Below are 17,106 nucleotides of genomic sequence, written 5' to 3'. Positions count from 1 at the left end.
TTTGGTGATTGTGTTGTGTCAATCATCATACTCTATTGTGTTGTTCTGCCGCCTGTGTTTGAGATGCTTTTGATTTTATAGTATCTGTTTCATGATGTTAATTTTTAACCTGTAAAATGTTCTGAAATTGCTGCTGTAATTTGGTGTAGTGGTTAAGAGTGAGGACTCTTATCTGCGAGAATCGGGTTTGATTCCCCACTCCTCCACTTGCACCTGCTGGAATGGCATTGGGTTAGCCATAGCTCTGGCAGAGGTTGTCCTTGAAAGGGCAGCTGCTATGAGAGCCCTCTCAGCCTCACCCACCTCACAGGGTGTCTGTTGTGGGGGAAGAAGATAAAGGAGATTATGAGCTGCTCTGAGACTGAGATTTGGAGTGGAGGGCAGGATATAAATCCAATATCTTCTTCTTCTGAGCCCACTTGAGAGATAGGGCGGGGGCTATAAATCCAAAATTTAAATTAAATTAAAATATCTAGAGAATATATATTTTCACAGAGAAGTTACCTCTTTATTTTTTTTTTTTCATTTTAAATGCAATAGACAGGAACTCTATCGAGAACATAAAGGTTAATGGCAGAAGGGCTATCCTTGGCCATTTCAGTTGTCTCTAGTACCGGAAACAGATTTTAATAATTATGGCTCAATACCAGTGAGCATAGTGATTCAAAATTTATCTGTAAATTGGGTCCTACATATAATTACATAGAACTTTTAAGGTGCTAGTCGATCCTAGAGATGTTGGAGTTTGTCCTATTGAAATCAGTGGGACTTACTTCTGAATAAGCATGGATGAGAATTAGGCAACTTGGCTGCCACTCTGTGTACACTTACTTATGATCAAGCCGCAGAAACACAAGTGGAACTTATTCCTGAATAAACATTTGGCTCTCACACCAGATTCTTGGATAGCTCCATTGACACACTACGTGTTACCCATTACACTGGATCCATGATTAGATCACTTAAAGTGTGCTTTTAAAAAATGGGGTGGGAGGAATTTTAGTCTGATCCAAGACTGACAAATGGAAGGAGGTGGCTGATTCTAGGGTTGCCAGGTCCAATTCAAGAAATATCTGGGGGCTTGGGTGGAGCCAGGAGCAAGGTTGCGACAAGCATAACTGAACTCCAAAGGGAGTTCTGGCCATCACATTTAAATCATATCACCTTTTAAATGCCTTCCCACCATTGGAAATAATGAAGGATAGGGGCACCTCCTTTTAGGGCTCATAGAATTGGACACCATGGTCCAATCCTCTCGAAACTTGGAGGGTGTTTTGAAGAAAGGCATCGGATGCTACACTGCAAATTTGGTGCCTCTACCTCAAAAAATAGCCTCCCCATAACCGCACAGTTCAATTCTCTATTCTACTCTATGGGAATCAGTCTCCATAGGGAATAATGGAGTGCCCAGCAGACATTTCCCTACTCCCCCCTCCCGCTTTCTGATGACCCTGAAGCGGGGGGAGGCCCTCCAACCTGGGCGATCCCCTGCCCCTACCTGGGAATTGGCAACCCTAGCTGATTCATTCTCCATGTGTTATTTTTAACTGCCCCCCATCCCAGAATGGGGCAATGACAGGGTGCTCAGTACCTGAGTTAATAGGGCTTTTTTTGTAGAAAAAGCCCTGCAGGAACTCATTTGCATATTAGGCCATGCCCCCTGATTTCACCCTTGTTTCACACAGAGCTTTTTGTAGAAAAAGCCCAGCAGGAATTCATTTGCATGTCAGGCCACATCCCCTGACACCAAGCCAGCCGGAACTGCATTCCTGTGCATTCCTGCTCAAAAAAAGCCTTGGCTAATATTAACAGGGGAAGGTAATACTTTCAATCAGGGGGATGGCTAGGAAAAGAGGGGGGGTTTAATGCTTGCCCAGCTGTACTCCAAATCAGAGGCTCCAGTGCTTGATTTTTAGGATTAATGTATACATCACTGAATCTCTCCAGAAAATTTACAAGCAGAATGAAAAGGCAAAAAGGACCCCAAGATCTTTTCCTGGTTCACACGCTAAAGTACCTGCTCTGCAGACACAGGTAATATTTCTTGTAACCTTAAATCCCCACAACAAACCTTAGTAAAACAAGGGGGGGGGGGGAATAAAAGATTTCTTTATTTCCTATCCTGTTGTGACCTTGGTGTTTTGACAGTGTGACCCAATACCGTCAAAGGTGCACACACAGCATTATCTTCTGTTATCTGCATCTCAATTATCTGTTTGGCTTGCTATGAATCAATTGAAAGGGACACAGCGATAGATGGGAAATGTGTGACCAGTCAGTTATAGCAGCGCTTCATTGGTTTATGCCTGCAGCAAATCAGCCTCACTAACCTTCTCTGGATCTGTTTCTTTATGTATTTCAGAGTGGTTTGCAATAATAATAATAATAATAATTTTGTAAAACATCATTGCCCTGACCTGGATGGTACAGGCTAGTCTGGTCTGAGATGCTAAGGGGTATTTGGATGGGAGTCCAGGGTCATTACACAGAGGCAGGCAACGGCAAGCAGCCTCTGAACATCTCTTGCCTTGAAAACTCTACAGAGTTGCCATAAATTGGCTATGACTTGATAGCACTTTCCACCACCAAAATACTATTGCTAGTGAGGATGCCAGTTAGGTGATATCCCTATAACCTGTTGGGTTAGTTCCCATCAATTTCAATGGACAGAGGAGGTTGATTTTCGCCAGTTCTCACTACAACTCACCCCACCCCAATGTTTCTGGAGGTCCTCTTTCCATTCCATGGAAATCTTCTGTGGGATCCATCTTCAGAAGTTAAGCATGTAGCAGCATCACATGTGCACATAGATACAAGTGCACACGCACACTGTTTATGGAATACCTTCCCAGGCAGCATTCAGCACTAATTCTTATATCTTTTAAGACACCAAGTTAAAACAGCCGCCCTGAGCCTGCCTTTGGCAGGGGAGGGCGGGATATAAGAATAAATTTATTATTATTATTATTATTAAAACTGTTCTGTTTACTCACATATGTACTGGATTGATGGCAATTAGGTTTTTCATGCCACCATTATTCTTTGAAATTGGATTCTATCATTGATTTTTAATAGCTATTTGTAAGTATGTTGTTAAAGTTTTGACTGGCTGTAAGCTGTGTTGAAGTAGAAGGCAGATTATCAGTATTTTAAAATACAATAAGTCCCCCTCAAAAAATGTCCAATTGTCCCTTCTGCTGAGAAAGTATATAAAAATTATTTCAACCAGTTAATTAAATGATTAACCAGTTAAAAGGACAGCAGCTAACTGGTTTAAATAGCTTGTAGAATCTGAGGGACCAAAGATAGATAGACCGACAGACAGACAAATATAAACAGCAGGTAAAGTGGGCTGCAAAAAAAAATATAGCAATTGTCAGAAACTGGGATTCAAGGGTGTTTATTCAATATTTTGTTTGGCCTACAAACATACTGTTGTCTGAACCAGTGCACCTATAATGACAGAAATAATCTTTGTAGTGTTATTGGTATGGGTTTACAGCCCAAATGCTTCACAAATATTATAAAAGTTCAGTAGCGTCTTAAAGATTAACAACATTTATTCCTGTATGAGGTTATTGTGAGTCAGAGCTCACTTCCTTAGATACAATGTGAAGAAAGAAACTAATTTTTCTCATTTTTACAGAAAATTATATGAGAGGGGAGAAACGGGGAAGTTGAGGCCTAGTACATAGATCATGTGAGATTCTCTATGTGGGTAGTGCTACTGCTTTAATGGATGATGGGAGAGGTCAAAGAGTCTAGCCTATCTCATATGTGGTGAGAGATACACAAATATTAAACACCTGGAGCAGGAAACCAAGATGGAACTCAAACAGCACAGTAGAACTCCAGTGTTCACCAGTTCCCTCAGTCCCAGACTGAAGATTTTATAAAACGTATGATGTTGCTGAAATACTAAATGCATTGCACTAAAGCCAACATGGCTGATTGTCATGCTAGTGTGTTTCTTCCCACTAACAGTGGATTGTCTGATTGTACCTGTGCTTCTGCAAGCAAAATCTATGACATGAAAGGGCAACCAAGCCACAGCTCCCATCCTTTAGAGGTCAACGTCTTAGAAGATTCCATGCTCACAATTCACACCTTCAAGCTTAAACATTTCACAGATGAAATTGTACACTGCTGAACTCTCTTGCCTACTGTAGGTTATAAACTAGTCATTTGTTTTGTGGTAACCTGATGATGCAGGGTGCATTTGTAAATGGACAAAATGGGTTCCTTAAAAAACATAATATACAAATAATAAAAGGAGTAGTTTTTAAAAAAAAATTAAAAGAGAATAATAAGGAACCAGTAATTTTGTCCATGTTGTTTTATTTGAATGCGTATATTCTAAATCCATGATGTTTTCTAAATTTATGATGAATCATGTCCTTTCCCCTATCACTCAGAACAAACCTAGGGATGGGAATGTCTACACACTAAACACATAAAATATAATTCTCTTAGGAGTTTCAGGAAGGACAAATACAAAAATTAAAACAATTCAGGTGGAAGCCCATCTTATCATATCTATATACTGTTAGCCACGTATGCTCCCCTAATAACTAAATCCACTGATTGGGGCCGCACAGAGGCTAAAAAGATTTTTCTGCAAACTTGAAGCAGATTTTCAGACAAATTAGAAAATTAAGAAAAATGCATGGGGGATTTAAATCCTCCAAAAAGCATTCTCTGCACTAGCGCAAAAACAGAACATATAAGGAGGGTATGAAGTTCCAACCTAGGATCAGCATAGGGGTAGTACACGAACACATAGTTTCTTTAAATGAAACTAACTCCTCAGGGCCAGATGAACTGCATCCAAGGGTTCTAAAAGAGCTTGCAGATGTAATTTCTGAGCCTCTGGCTATTATTTTTGAGAATTCTTGGAGAACAGGAGAGGTGCCAGAAGATTGGAGGCGAGTGAACGTTGTTCCCATCTTCAAGAAGGGGAAAAAAGAGGATCCGGGTAACTACTGACCCATCAGCTTGACGTCTATACCTGGAAAAGTTTTAGAACAAATCATCAAACAGTCGGTCCTGGAACATTTAGAAAGAATGGATGTGATTACTAAGAGCCAACATGGGTTTCTCAAGAACAAGTCATGTTAGACTAACCTGATCTCTTTTTTTGAGAAAGTGACTACCTTGCTGGGTTAGGGGTATGCTATAGCCATAGTTTAACTTGATTTCAGTAAGGCTTTTGATAAGGTTCCACGTACTATCCTTGTTGACAAGTTGGTAAAATGTGGTTTGGATCCTGTTACCGTTAGGTGGATCTGTAACTGGTTGACAGATCGCACTCAAAGAGTGCTTATGAATGGTTCCTCATCCTCTTGGAGAGGAGTGACAAGTGGAGGGCCTCAAGGATCTGTCCTGGGACCTGTTTTGTTCAACATCTTTATCAACGATTTGGATGAAGGAATAGAGGGAATGTTTATTAAATTTGCCGATGATACTAAATTGGGAGGGGTTGCAAATATGGTAGAAGATAGAAACAGGATACAAGATGACCTTGACAGGCTGGAAAACCGGGCTAAAATCAATAAAATGAATTTTAAGAGGGATAAATGTAAAGTTCTGCATTTAGGTAGGAAAAATCCAATGCATGGTTATAGGATGGGGGAGAATTGTCTTAGCAGCAGTATGTGCGAAAAGGATCAAGGGGTCTTAGTGGATCATACGCTGAACATGAGTCAACAGTGTGATGTGGTGGCTAAAAAGGCAAATGCAATTTTGGGCTGTATCAACAGAAGTATAGTGCTCAGATCACGTAATGTGATGGTATTACTTTACTCTGCTCTGGTAAGACCTCACCTGGAGTTTTGTGTTCAGTTTTGAGCAACATATTTTAAAAAGGATATAGACAAACTGGAACAGGTCCAGAGGAGGGCGACGAAGATGGTGAGGGGTCTGGAGACAACGTCCTATGAGGAAAGATTGAAGGAGCTGGGGATGTTTAGCCTGGAGAGGAGGCGGCTGAGAGGTGATATGATCACCATCTTCAAGTAATTGAAGGGCTGTCATATAGAGCAGGGGTGGCCAACTGTAGCTCTCCAGATGTTTTTTGCCTACAACTCCCATCAGCCCTGGCCATTGGCTATGCTGGCTGGGGCTGATGGGAGTTGTAGGCAAAAACATCTGGAGAGCTACAGTTGGCCACCCCTGATATAGAGGCTGGTGTGGGATTGTTTTCTGTGGCCCCAGAAGGTAGGACCAGAACCAATGGGTTGAAATTAAATCAAGAGTTTCCAGCTCAACATTAGGAAGAACGTCCTGACAGTTAGAGCAATTCCTCAGTGGAACAGGCTTCCTCGGGAGGCGGTGGGCTCTCCTTCCTTGGAGGTTTTTAAACAGAGCCTAGATGGCCATCTGATAGCAATGAAGATCCTGTGAATTTAGGGGGAGGTATTTGTGAGTTCCCTGCATTGTGCAGAGGGTTGGACTAGATGACCCTGGAGGTCCTTTCCAACTCTATGTTTCTATATTCTTTACTACTTGCCTTCTGTGGCAGAAGCAAAGCATCCCAGGGGCTGCACCAGGCCCAGCGGAGGCAGCAAAGCAGGCCAGGGGCTCCACCAGGCCTGGAGGAAACTGCAGAAGAGCTCAGGGATCATGCTGGTGATAAAGTGGGGAGAATGAGTTTTTTTTCTCTGCAAGTCTTGCAGGCTCCTGGCCCCCCTCTTAGTGTTGCCAGGTCCCATCTTCTCCCCAGTGGGGAGAGGGCGGGGCTGTCCTGATGCAGTGATGTCATGCAGAGTGATGTCATCTGTTGGAGATTCAGTGCCTGCCCATGTGAACATATGAACATATGAAGCTGCCTTATACTGAATCAGACCTTTGGTCTATCAAAGTCAGTATTGTCTTCTCAGACTGGCAGTGGCTCTCCAGGATCTCAAGCTGAGGTTTTTCACACCTATTTGCCTGGACCCTTTTTTGGAGATGCCAGGGATTGAACCTGGGACCTTCTGCTTCCCAAGCAGATGCTCTACCACTGAGCCACAGTCCCTCCCCGTGCTTCCTGCTTGTTGAAATAATAGTTGGGGGGGGGGGGGAATAATTTTTTGGGGAAAGCAGGCACTGTTGTGGAGGCAGGAGCCATGATACTTGTGGAGGGACCCTTTCGCTCTCTTTGCTGGCAGTGACTGTGGGGGAATAAAGTTAAGTGGGGGAAGGAATTTCCCCCATGAATATTGCATATACCCATATATCTAATAGCCACACGTGGCCCCCACATCTGCAGTTATCTAAATCCATAGATTGAGGCCACACTGACACCAAATAGATTTTCCTGCAAACTTGGGGGACTGCCCAGGTTTGCAGAAAAATAGGATATCTTTAAAAAAATACATTGTGGTGTTTAAATTCTCCCAATGAATGTGCTATTAATATCTTATGCAGTACATGCATGATGCAGGAATACCTCTTACAAAAATCTGAATGTTGGAAGTGGATCACCCTGTAGCAGCATTTTGCAACAGTGATGGAGGCAATCATACAGAAGCAGGTGTCTTAGCCTCCTTGGTTCTGGGTGACAGGAAATTCCATTATTCAGTCTCGGTACATTTAATGAGAGAGGGAGCTGTGTGGGATGCTCACAAAGACCTACAGAAGTCTTACAGAAACGAATGGAGGTTTTTCAACAATTGTGCCTGCTGTTTGCCATCAGAACTACTGTTTAGGTTTGAGAAACCGATCAACAGCCAACTGATCCATGCATATTTTAATACTCTGTAAGAATGCTACTTAGGCATGTCAGTCATTTTAAACGATTTTCAGGTCTCATGAGGCTTGGTTAACAGTGTTGAAAATACACAGTTAGCTCTGATTATGGCTGGGAGCAGTTTGAGGAGTGATAGCAAATGAAATAATAGTTGATTTATGGTTCATGTAAAACAGAAGATGAAACTTTCTGTCCGTTCAGAATCAAATGCCCTATGCTTATGAAATGTAGTATTAGGTTGGTTTGAAGCATACTTACATTGCAGTTTTTAAAAATAAAACAAGTATACTCATAAGCAGTATCTGCTTTCATTTTCTTTTGTTTGCGGCTCTGAATTTAGAAATCGATAGAGAATTTAAAAATTAATAGAGAATTTTTTCTCTCTTAATTTTATTACAAATGGAACGTTAAATGGTGATACTTAGCCCATGGAGATTTGATGGTTTCCAGTGACTAAGGATATCGTTGATTACAAGAGAAAAGATAAGTGAGAAACCTGTATTTTAAAGATTCTGTTTCATTTGCATGCTATTTGTATTTTCAGGAATATTGGGAGAGCGGGAAACATTTTGCTGTACTTTTTAATGTAAACATTTGCAGTACCTTCTAACATAAAATTTTGTAATTTTTATCAATTGTGACCTCACAGTATCTATGAGATACAATCAGGACTGAGACAGTAAAGCAGGTTTTGGTATGCCCATTTATATATCCATTGCTATTAATTTGGCTGTAGTGGATCTTTCCCACAGAGGTCACATGACTGTGAGGGGATTCAGTGCTTTTGGGGATTATTTCCCCTCATCCCCAAGCACCGTGGTGCATTCATACACCTCCCAGGGTTTCCCCGGGGTTTCTCCAATGTTTCCAATACCAGCTTTGCTGCAGATTTTTGAGATTGCAACAAATTGTGGATGACTACCATGTAAATTGAAATGCTTGGATTTTCCTTGTCCCACCAAAACAGCAGCTATTTCCCTGACCTGACCTAGTACCTGTGGCAGCCATTTTCCCACCACCAAGTGGCTTAAAAAAAAAAAAGTCAATAGTTGAATGTCATTATATTTTTTAAAAGTCTTTAGTCCTTCGTACTGTGGAGATATGTCTTTCGCTTTAAATATCTGCACAAAAAGAGCTACAGGGTTAGTTTTAAAAAAAGAAATCTGGAAATTCAGACAAGCTGATGCACACATTATTTTAATGTGAGAAATGGCTGCTGTTGGGAGACTGGGGCAGGGAATATATGGAGAAATCGGTTATTTGGAAACCCTGTTGCCATTGCTCTGTATTGGTAGGCAAAGCAGCAATGTAGAAACTTCACAGCCTGTCCCAATGTGGAAAACAGTACAAGTGGGCAATGGCCGCTGTTGGGTGACTGGGGAGGGAAAATGTCATTGCACTATATTCACTGCCATAGCAGCATAGAAGCCACACAAGCTTGTTTTTATGGGGAATATATCAATGTCTATCACCAGGCAAGTAATGGCTTGTCAAGAACTTTAATTTTAAAAAACTAATAATGTCCCTTGATTGCAGTGGAAATCTCTCTCCTCTGCCTTTGGAAGAGGATACCCTTCAGCAGTGTGTGGAAGGGGCAGTAGAACCTTACTTAGTTGTTACTACGATCAATAAATCAATCAATAAATCAATAACGGAACCGACAGAGTCAGCAACACATAAAAGGAAATATGTACATTCAATAAAAACAAATTTTCCATGTTACATGCATAATTGATAAAAAGATTTAGACAAGCGCTTCCTTATTAAACAAGCTGAAGCACAAAATTTGCGCACCATAAAAGTGGTTTCCTTGAGTGAGCTGACAAGAGACTTAAAACTTGCTGGATCTACTAGGAAAAGTGGATAGATGTATAAGAAATTAATGTATAAGAAATGAATATTTTTATAAAATGAATAATACAATAGCACACGTTTAATTGTTTTAATTGCATTCGATTGACAAGAATAAACACATTGAGAATGGGGGTACATTAATATTTTCCTACTAGAAGAGCTGTACATAAAGACATTCAAGTGGGCCAAAGTGAAGACTCTTTAATATTTAGGGAATTCCAAGGCATAAAGATATTCTGTTGGGACAAAATTTTTGCCATGGTTCCCTGCTGCTGGATAAATTTGAACCCATGCTCTATCAGCTTAGAAGACTGTATCCTAAATTCATTGTTTAATTATTTTTTGCACACCCAAATTCAAGATATTGCAGCAGCAGGGCTGTGGGAGTAAGCCCATAAAACTGAAAATTCTCATAGCTCTCATTCTTTCCAAATGGAAATTATCTGTAAGAATTAGTGAAGTTAATCCAAGGGGGTTAAAATGTAGCTTAAACCAAAAGCATATTGTTTGGAATCTGGTGTGCGTCAAGCAGCACAATGCCCAACTCTAGTCTGAGAAGGGCACTGAGAACACAACATGGGACTCCAAATATGTATCTAAGAAATTTAATTTGTATTGCTTCTAGGGAACAAAAATCTCATTCTTTGGGCATTCTCTGTAACATGAGCCACCCGAGCTCTCCATGAGCTGATCAACTGAAAAGCTATACCTGAATATTTAAAAACCTTCACCTGGTCAATATCCTGGCCTTCAGTCTGCTATCTGTGCTTGTTTTGGTGAGGACAAGAGTTGTGGTTTTTTGGAAGTTCATTGTTAGCTGCTCTGCCTTGCAATATGCAGTGAGAACATGGAGGGCTTGTCCAAACCCCATGTCATCCACACCGCATATAGTAATGTGAGAGTGGAACCATTATCAGCAAAATCTGAATTTGAAAACTGAGAGACAAGCTTTGACTAGAGGCGAGAGCTTTTTAGCTTGAGTTGGCAAAAACTGAAACATACCGGGCAGTAGTTGCTTTCTTGGGGGATCTGTTGCATGATTTGTCATTAAGCTGCCTTTTTTAAGGAATCAACTTGCTTGCTGTATCTAACTATTTGTGATTTAAATATTTGTAAATGAATAGTCTACAAAGATAACACAAGTGTCCCTTGCTCTCTCTCATCCAAAGTAGCACTGCCCATTATCACTTGGAGATCACAGCAGAAGCATTTAATTATATGTTACAAAATTATTTCTTGATGGATCCTTTCTCTGGCATGAATCTTGAAGTTACATAAATATATATATGAGTCAGTTTCATATAATCTGAAACTGAGAACTCAATCTTGTTCTCCTGTTCATAATTTGCAGGATTTAATTGCTTCATATGCAATTTTGAATTGTAAAATGACAGAAAGAGAGAGAGGGAGATGGAAACTGCTCTCTCCACTCACTAGCCAAAAGAAAGGTGTTTGTCCTGCTTCCAGGAGAGGACAGGTGACAGCAAGCCTGCCTAGCAGGGCATTTAATCCGGGGGTGTGGTGCCAGAGGACATTTAACTGGAGGGAATACTTCATGTGTTCCTCTTCACCACTGGACTCATTAGCCTAAAATTAAACAAATAGCTATTATTTCTCAAAGCACAAAAAAAAATGGAAATTCTGGGCTGGAATGCCAAGCAGATAAGCTCAGAACACTGCCTCCCCCAAAATCCAGCACCCAAACAGGATTGGAGGGGTTTGTTTCCCTATTTTTGTGTCTCCAAATTGAGCAGCAAAAACAGGGAAATCCCACACTGCTTGGGGAGCCCTTCCTCCCCCCACTCCACTCCCATGGTGGCATTCAGAGCATCTTTGTACAGTGTTTCAACCCAAAGTTTCTTCATTTTGCTTGAGCGCATTCTGAGTCCATTATTTTTAAAAGGCCTTTCTCTACAGCTGTTTTGTAGCTGTGGAGAACTCAAGCTGATTCTGGGGAACCCTGTTAAAAACCCAGGCATGTAGTTTGGCCCTTAATTAATCAGCCTTGATGCTGAAAAGGGTTTTGATTGCCTGGAATTTATTTTCCAAATATTAAAGACGCATAATATCTTACGTAACTTTCTAGAAATTGTTGCAAAAATTTACACTCAACTAAGAGCAATACTTCAAAGGAATGGTCAATTACCTCAATCTTTTATATCATCTTTAAAGAAAAAGGATAAAAATTATTAGCAATTTTAGCTTACATGATTACAGAAAACCAAGAAATAAAAGGAGTGCCAGATAAAGAATTTAAGATTAGTCTGTATGCTGACTGATCTTGTAAATTCCATAAAGCAAACCCTGACTTGTTGCAGTGAATATGGTTCTACATCGTTACTGATTAAGGAAATCTAAAACTGAAATATTAGGACTAAAATAGAACAACACAGTAAAGAATTGATCTTTACAATATTTACAACTGGCCCAGTTAACGCAATATCAAAGTATTAATGTAACTGCGAATTTTTATAAAATTCCATATCTAACCACACTTCATAGAAATTGAATAAGAGTTATCCAACAAGATAATACACATGGATTTGTTTCTGCAGTCTTTAACTATATGTTGTGATTTTTTCCATCAGTCTAAGCCTTTTGTTTAAAAGTGATTTCTGAAGTAAAGCATATGACTTCAAATAGACTTCCTCTTACTTCAAAGGTTATTTTATTTGAAATCATAGTTGATGAAATACCTGCAGTAAATACAAATGATACATGATTTATTAACCACTACAAGACTGTTATTGTTAAAAGAAAAGAAAAAAGAGGAAGAAAGCCAAAGTAATGAATATTAATTATTGGATTAAGAAAGTATGGTACCTGGTCAGATTGTTGAGATTAACCTAACCTGTATGTCTAAGAGATTAAAGGAAGAAAACACCTTCTCTTTTTAGACAATCTCTTTTTCAGGATTTTTCAGGATTCAAAAATAATGGACTACCAAACAAGTAGTATGATTATTTACTTCTGCAATTGCTCTTCTTTGGTGTAATAGTCGTAATTTTGTTTATGATATTGCCTTTAAATAAAAATCTGTAATATGGGTTGAAATTAGCTAATCTTGCTAAATAATATTTTATAGTTAACTTCCCTCTACTGTTAAGGGCCAAAGCAGATGAGATAATACAAGATCTATGAAGACAATTTATTGTGGCATTTTTAAATGCTAAAAGTAGTCATAGGGATAATATAAGCCTACACTGGATCACGATCACAATGCAGAGGGAGAGGAGCCAAATCTGTGCCATTTTCCCAGTTGAAGTCACTGCTCCCCACTCCATGCTAAAGTTTGCAAATTTATCTGCAGATAGCTCTGGTGTCATGAGCCCTGACGAGAAGGAGTTGGAAGGGTTAACAGACCTGGAAGAGTTGCCAGCCAGTTCCTCAGCTGAACAAACAGCAGCTGGCCCATCAATCACTCTCCAGGCACCAGTGTCAGCTGTTGACGATCAATCTCCTCCAAGCTCTCCTCCTCCCATCTCAAGAGTTCAAAGCAGGCTCCAGAAAGAACTTTCAGAGCGAAGGCATGAGGCACGCCGATGCTTCAAATCTCTAAGCCCTGAGTTCTAGCAGAGTCACTGCCACCCAGGGAGCAGGCTGGTTGAGACTCCCATATAGCTCCCACCCAGGACCTGGTAACCTTGTGGAAGCAACAAGTCTATTCTCTGGCCTTGCATCCATGCTCCTTCCTGATTCTGGCCTGCTTGATTTCCTTGGCACCCTGACCTTTTGGCTTTTGGACATTGACTTCTGATTTGTGTTTGTGATTCTGGTTTGTGATTTTGCATTGGTGACTTGTTTCCTGCTTGACTTCCTGGACTTTGACCTTGGACTGGCTTTGGACTCCTGCCTGCCTGCACCCTGAGAATGTGACATCTGGGGCAGGATAATTTGAACTGGGAAAAATGGCACAGGGAAAAGCACTCTTTCAATGTTATGACTTTGATCTAATTTGGGGTCTCACATGGCTATTTTTAAGTTTATTTTTAAGTGGAAGATCTGTGATCTAGCAGAGTATCTCATCTTGCTGGGATGTCAAATGAGATGAGTAAAGCAGCTGCTAAACAAAACCCATGATACAGATCAGTAAAGGAAGCACATCCATATCAGAAAACATGGGAATCACATTCCAGATTTTGTTTAGCCTAACACTTAACCTACAGTATTTCGCTACAGAATAATCAGTGGAAGTTTACAGACAAGACAATGTGGTGAAGCTTTCTCCATGTTGCCTGAAGAGTACAGCAGTCATTTGACTAGATAGAGGGAAGTTGTTGACCGCGATCTAGAGCTTTAAACTAATATGGTTCTATCTTTATGGGGTGTTACTGATAGTGGTCTGAATGTGGACCCAGAATGGAAGGGTATCTTGAGTAATTGAGGTTTAAATAATAGATGTTCTGTGAAATGTTGAAATGAGAAAACACATTTTGTGGTTGTTGTGCATAAAACTGAACACTGCCCTCCAAAAGTACATTTGAACCAAGTCTAATAATTGTTTAGATATTATTAATAGGGTATTAGCACAGCTTTTATAATGCCAGTTTATTTTATATTGTTATTTTATGTCTCATAAATCCACTACCTATATAAATTGAACCTTTGAAAGTATTTGCCGATTTTAAGCAACACATAAAAATTAAGTAAAGGGCTAGAGTGCTGTTATATACTTGCTTCAAAAGCCTAATTAAAAAAAAAAATAGAACAAATGTGCAATTAAATATGTATTTAATTTAAATGTTTTCCAAGATGAATTTGAATGGTTTTAAAATAAGCTTTTGGAAAACAAGGTGAAAAAGAATAAAAAGATTTTGCTAATTTGACATTGTATTTTTTAACACTAGTAATAATGCCTTTATCTAACAGTCTCTTTCTGTTGTTTCTCTTAAATTTTGTTTGGAACAGTCACTTTTGTGTGAGGTTTCTATATATACATAAGGGCAATTTCAGTAGCATTAGAGTTTATGGGTTTTATTCCTGTATACTTTTTGGATGCAGGTGTTGCTGAAACTTATGATACAAGAGATATTCCATATCAAATAGGCAGATCTCTAGCTATTCCCCTTCCCAATCCATGCTGATTACTTCTTCATCCCAAATTAGTGGTTTTGCCAGTTCTTCTCATGGCTTAACTAGCATTTAATTATGTACAGCAGTACAGCAGACCCACTTCAGACCAAGTTGTACAATAGCTAGATCAATAGGCTAGGGTCTTGGAATCAGATGTAATTGAGCATTTGCTCTGTCACATTTTTCTTTCAGTTCAGGCAAAGCCAACAGAGCCTTCTGTCTCTTCTTCATACTTCACAGCCAGCACTGAGGACAATACAACTGCAAAGTCAGGTAAGCATAAGATAAGTATTACAAGGTGCCTTTTGTTTTTGTGGTGTTTTCCATCATAGTGGAGAGGTGAGTTTACTGAGTTTATTTGTCCATACTGGGAAAATGTCAAGAATGCAGATGAGTTACTTTGGTAAAGGCTAAAGTATGCTGTTCTTATTGTTATTAGTAGCCTTGCTGTGGCATTCTTCAGGGTCAAGAATTGAATGCAATGTGCTTTACAGAACAATTTTTGTGAGGTAATGACATGGTGAAGTCTGCCTGTCTTAATGATAACCATTGCAGGTGAATGTTCAATCACACAAGGCATCTCCTTGTTCAGTTCAGATTTTGAAAGGTTTTAAGGATGTGATGAACTATTCATATTGAGAAATGTCCATTATCCCATCTCTCTATACTGTGTTCCTTTCAGTCAGCAGCTGATTTGGACCATGGGCCATCGCCCATTGGAAGTTGAGTAGAAGTCATTAAGCTAGATCTATTCCACACCTTTTTGCAGCTGTCCAGATGTACCATTCCCTCCTTCCCTCCCTCTGTCTCTACAGACAGAGGGAAAGTGGTTAGAAGAGGTGCCAAACAGACTGCTCTTTGCTACAGAACAGGATTTCAGGGTATACTACAACTTAATGCACGGCAGCAGCACCACAAGGCCAAAAGTAGCATACTAGAAGGTTGCGTACCACTTATAATGTAGTTGACTGCCTAACACGAAGTGAGGACAACACAACATGAACTGAGAATGCATTCCAGATGTGAAGCACTTCAGTTTTATACACTGCAACCATGTATGGCCTTCAGCATGAGTAGTGTGAACACAGGAGATACGAGAGACCTCAGTTTGTCCCAGGGAAAGTTAAATCTTGCTCTGCTTGTTCAAAGACTACTGCAACCATGTATGGCCTTCAGCATGAGTAGTGTGAACACAGGATATATGAGAGACCTCAGTTGGTCCCAGGGAAAGTTAAATCTTGCTCTGCTTGTTCAAAGACTATAGCATTTCAAGTACAATCCTAAAGAGACTTACTTCAGCCTAAGCCCATTAAAATGAATAGGCTTAGACTGGTGTAACTCTCTTTAGGATTGCACTGTTAATCTGTTATTTTAAAAAGCAACAGAGATTCAAGTATTGGTTAAATTGCAGTGAGTTTAAAAGTGTATCAGTTCTGTGCAGGGAATTGAATACACAGTCCTTTCCCCCAGGGAAGTTTCCACATGGAAGTCAAAACAGCCATATAGACAGCTATGGTTTAACTTGCCAGCAAAATAAAACAATTGAGCATTCATTCAACTGGTTTGTAATCTGAGTGAAATTCTTTATTACTAATTTGTTCATTTATATATATATGTATATCTCCCAGCTTTCCTTGTTGTTCAAGACAGCTTACAAATTACCATTTAAAATATAAGAAATAAAACTCCAAATAACCCCCTCCCTCTATAAAATCCCTATACATTTGAAATAAAAATATTTAAAATATAAGCAAGAACATTAATCTGTAAAACGCATAGACCTAGATAAAAAATGCCCTGTTTGTTCTAAAAAGTGTCACATAGTTAATGTGGTCTTAGGACCTTTGAATAACAAGAAAATATTTGTATCATTGTACCAGTGCCACTGAGTTACATCCCCTCTAAGACCATTGATTTCAATGGACTTAGAATAGTGTTAATTTTAGAATATGTATATCCCACTTTCTTCCAGATCGTTGGGTTTAATTCTGCTTAAGGTGGCACTGGTAGTTGTAGAAAGCAAAAGTCAAGTGGTATCTAATGATAGCATCAATGAAATAGAAACTGAAAATTCTCAGGAGAATTTGGGGAGAATAAAAAGGTAAAGGTAGTCCCCTGTGCAAGCACCAAGTCGTTACCGACCCATAGGGTGATGTTACATCTTGACGTTTTCTTGGCAGACTTTTAATGAGGTGGTTTACTATTGTCTTCCCCAGTCATCTACACTTTACTCCCAGCAATACTCATTTTACTGACCTCAGAAGGACGGAAGGCTGAGTCAACCTTGAGCCAGCTACCTGAACCCAGCTTCCACTGGGATCGAACTCAGGTCATGAGCAGAATAAATACACACAGGGAGAATAAATACTCACTATTGGACAGTAAATGCACAGTATCCTAGGACACAATGGTGCATCATTAATTTTGTAATCTAGATGCTGTTGTATGCA

This window comes from Heteronotia binoei, chromosome 21 (assembly GCF_032191835.1).
Source record: "Heteronotia binoei isolate CCM8104 ecotype False Entrance Well chromosome 21, APGP_CSIRO_Hbin_v1, whole genome shotgun sequence".
Lineage (NCBI taxonomy): Eukaryota > Metazoa > Chordata > Lepidosauria > Squamata > Gekkonidae > Heteronotia > Heteronotia binoei.
Note: the sequence above shows the minus strand (reverse complement) of the source record.